Raw genomic sequence first — 4,655 nt, 5'->3', positions numbered from 1 at the left:
GTGAGCTTACCCTTTAGCTTCGTGGTTTGCCTGCGCACACTGTAGCCCCTCTGTGTTGCTAAGCCTGACATCACTAGAGAGGACTAAACCAGAGAGCTGGGCTCCTTCCTCCAGGTGAAGAGGTCTTGGAACTGGATGTCATTTCTGCTCAGTTCCGTCCCTCTGTACCAGACTGTAAGGTCATCAGGGAAGGTGGCAGGTGCCAGGCTGGATCAATAGCCCGTTTAATCTCTTAATCTGACAGAGGCCAGACCTTGGTGCTTGTATTGGTATATTTATTTATAAAGCTGTCTGGGGCTTAATGAAAACATACAAGAAGGAAACTAGGGCTAGTCTACCTGAAGTGTCACATGAAGAGAGTAAATGGGGGTGAACCTGATTTCGGGAGGAGTTTCTTGCAGCTATGGGCAGTTTGACTGGCCTAACTGCAAGGGTTTTCCCCTTGTCTGTTCTTTGATCTAGTGTAGACAGGTTATTTCAGGGGACTGTTGTTTATCTCTGAGCTTTCAAAGGATCATGAAAGCACAGAACAGTACAGAGATAAAATAACATGCATTTGTTTAACATTCTGGGGTATGTAGTACTGCAGAGTTACCTGGACTGCATGGGAAGTCTTCTTTCAGGACCTATTTTCATAATTACTTGGCCGTGGTTATTTGGAAAAGCTCGATTGCTGTATGCAGCCTTGAGGATCAAATGTTGCTCTCAACACCATACATTTAATTAAAATATAGTCAGGCTGATATGTTAAAAATATTGCTGAAGCTGCTGAAGTACCACAGCAGCATGCCTAGATGTAAAAGGACAGATAGGTACATGAAGACATAATAAAGGGGATTGCTAGGCCAGGAGTGCTACAAATGTACAAATGTACAAATGACTGTGACAGTGATCTCTCAGTGTCTATGTTGCCATGTCTTTTTACTGTGTTTTGAATCAACCTTTCCGTAGAAATCACTCAACTTGCCTCAGCACAGTCTTGATGTGACCACAGGCCATCTGGCCTCCTCTGACTGCTAGTCCTTCACTTCCAGCATCCTGCCTCTGATGACACCAGAAAGATGTTTCCAAGGAATATTCCCTTCTCTGTGGGGATGGGATCTGCTGTTGCTCTGATTTCTTGGAAATTGGACTTTTAGGTGCACAGGGATTGTGAAACAGAGTCTCGAATATGCAATTCTACCCTCAAGTCCCATTGGGTGGGGAGTTAGAGGGTTCTTTCAAGAGCAGGAATTGGTATGTTCCAGCTTCTCCTCTTTGCCAGCAATGCAAATGTCTGTTACCCAAAGGCTATTTAGGAAGAAGCCCATCATGATTGTAAGTGATATTGTAAACAACATCTTATGACCAAATATTATGAAATCAACAGACCACAAAAAAATAGAAGTTGCTGGAACAGATTCCGCCTTTGCTTTCATGTGACTATCTAATCTACCCTGATCTGCCAAGTAATTTGAAAGGATGTTACTGTCTGAGCTCAGCACATGGATATTACAGCACCTCTCATATTTGCTGGGTGGGCACAGTCAGGAAAACGCATCCTAGCAGGAGATAGGTGCTGGTAATGCAATTCCCTGTTACAGCTCCTTAGAGGCAGAACTGGCTGTAATGAGCTTGTCTGAGTTCTGAAAAGATTAAATCTTTAGAATTAAACTTTTAGAATCTTGATGGGGGGTTTATTATTATTTGTTCTGAGAAACAAGTACGTGCTATTAATGGGAGCTGCAAAACTATCACATCTGACAAGGAAGGAAAGTACTTGATCTTCTTTGTAAGACACCTAAAGCAGAGATTAGCCTTATCCTCAATATTTGTCCTATAAACTGTCCTGTAGCAGTTACAGTCATGCTCTCTCCTGGGGTGTGGGAGGAGTGCCTGGAAGCACACTTCCCTGGGGTGGTCCTGGGAGGCAGTGTGTGCCCTTGCCAGCTAAGGTGCACCGTGGGGTCAAAATCCTTCCTCAACTTCCCCCGTGTTTCCAGAGATTAGTAACCAAGTGGCTGAGCTTTACCACAAATAACCTGCTGCTGTCACCTGATGTCTTGCTCTGGGTGCCGCTGCTCGGGCCAAGAGCAGGGCGGAAGCCACGTCTGCCCTTCGCTCTCGTGTGTCACGGCGGAAGGGGGATGGCTCCTGCACTCTGGCCCAAGGTCAAAGGGAGGTGAATGGCGTGTTTCCTCATACTCCCCTGCCGGGACGGGGAGTCCAAGTTACAACTGAGTTACCACAGCCGTCCCCAGGCAACTCACTCCTTCCCTGAGGCTCTCACAAAGTGTGATTAATTACATGATAAGGATAGGAAATGGGTCAGAAGGGAGCACTAGCTTTGTGCAGAGGTTAACTGTGCGTGTGGCTCTTTTGCATGGCCCAGTGCTGCACATGCTCTCCAGTTGCCTCAGACTTGCACCCTCCAAGACCCCACTGATAGCAGGATAAGACAGATATCTAAACTTGTGGACTTAGTGTTGCAGTTCCCTGGAAGCATGCTGTAACGTGCTTTTCTTTTTGAGGTTGTGGTGGTCTTAGAGTAGAAACGTTTTCATCTGCCACCACCAAACAACCACACTAAGTGTCCAGTGTGGATGGAAGGTAGAGACTAGAGACAGGCAGTAAGTGAATGTGTGACCACAGTGTGTAATGAGTTGTAATCACCACGGTGATGTCATCATATTAGTAGTTATGATGATGAAGGAATGCAGATTCGTTACCTTTCTCAGAAGGTATTTCAGCCGTTAAAGAGTCTGGCTTGACACACCTGATTTCTTTGAGGTAGTGCCTCACCTGATCGTAGAACCGTCCTGGCTAAACATCTGTCTTCTCATAGTATGAGAGATATTTTGGAAAGCCATCATGAAAGCATCCTTCCTTTCGTGTCTGGAAATCAGCCCCGTCCTGACTGAGCAGAAAGTCCCATTCTTTGGAGCCAAGGAGGAACAGTTTTATTATAAGTTTACATAACTTGAAATACTAAAGGCACTCTAAAACTGGCAGTTTGGAAAACTTCACAACATTATAAACCACCCAGGCTTCAGCAGAGAGAACAGTTTATCCTTATCATATAACTCCACAGAGCCAGCAAACAATGCATAGCTCTGTCAGCCTTTCATGAACTTTTTGGTCAACATGATGAGTTTCTTAAGAAATAAAATAACCCATCATCACCCAGGAAGAGGTATTTTAGACCAGCTTTAAGACACAAGCTTATTCAGAGTTTACCGAGTTACTTCTTTACGTAGAGTTGTATGGTGGGAAATGGTTTCCTTGCAGTGCATTTGCACCTGTCTAATTTTAACTAAAGTCGGCACTGTCTTAAAATATTCAAACCAAAATCAAGCCGTCATCTTTCAGTTGACGTATAAGCTTTCAAAGGCAGAGAGAATTCCTTTGTCTCTACAGAGCAATCTCCATGTGCCTTGAAGCATGAGGTTTTTCTTACTAGGCTGCTTGAGTTTTATCAAGATCCACTAACAAAATCCACTGTTTTCTTTCTAAAGAAATTATTGGAACATTTTCCCCCAAACTTGCTTGTTTATCTACTGAACTTAACTGGGTAATTTTAATCAAGTCCTCTCATTTTTACTAAGATCTGCCAATTTTATTTTGCAGATTGTTTCAGCATGAAAGGTTTCATGAAGTCCGCCTCTGCCAGGCCAGCCAGGAATTGCCTTAAGCTTTCATGATTGGGAAGAAAGTAGGAAGTATGTGATCTCTTGAAGAAACGAGAAATGCATTTTATGCTTTCAGGTGCTCTGGCACAAACAGAGCTGAGGTTGGGATCAAGGTCCCACCCTTTTGAGGAGCCACAGCTTAACTTCTGTTCTGTACGTGTCAATGTTATTTAGAGTAAATAAATACCATCTTGTAAGTATTTGGGATAGAGATGAAAGCAGAAGGCTAAGAAAGGTGTCTTCTTCTCTTAGTGCAGGGAAATTTCAAGGGATCCCAGGACTGTGAGATACCCTCCCAGGTCACCGATTCAATCCATCCTAATAGAGTACTTGGTGATCATTGCTTCCCACTAAATAGTTCTACCACTTGCCATGCTGCTGCACAGCCCTTATAAACCCACTGGTGCCATCACTGCACCCTTGAAAGTAGGTGTCCCACACCAGTGATCCCTGCTTGCAAGAATCCACCTCCTCAATAGCCGCTTGATCACCTGCCTCAGTGGATGCCCGAGGACAGATTTTGTTCTTCAGAAGTGCAGGCCTTCCTCTTTGTTCTACTTCAAACTAAACTCTAATGCAAAGAAGAATGTGAGCGTCCGTGCAAAGAGTTACTGGGGACCTAGGATAAACCCTAAGACATAGTCCTTTCAGATCAGCTTGATGTGCGTGCACTGGCAAAGCATCATGGATGCTTAGGCAACCGTTATCAGATTTCTGTTTATAAATACAAGACTTTGAATCTGGCTTGAGCGCTTCTACTCACTAGCAGGCAGGCTTCCCCCCAACAAAAGCACAATAACAACCACCACAAACAATCGCTGTTTCACCTCTCCCACATTAGCTATTAATAATGTTAATTTACTTCCTTTGAGAGATACCATATGTTCCCCTTCCTGATCCCTCTACAGGCATAAGAAAAAACTAAGGAAACTAGAGAGACTCCATAACACTGATGGCAACATCCAATGTCTTATCAGGCTTCCTGTT

The sequence above is a fragment of the Buceros rhinoceros genome, unplaced genomic scaffold (genome assembly GCF_000710305.1).
Source record: "Buceros rhinoceros silvestris isolate BGI_N320 unplaced genomic scaffold, ASM71030v1 scaffold1600, whole genome shotgun sequence".
NCBI lineage: Eukaryota > Metazoa > Chordata > Aves > Bucerotiformes > Bucerotidae > Buceros > Buceros rhinoceros.
Note: the sequence above shows the minus strand (reverse complement) of the source record.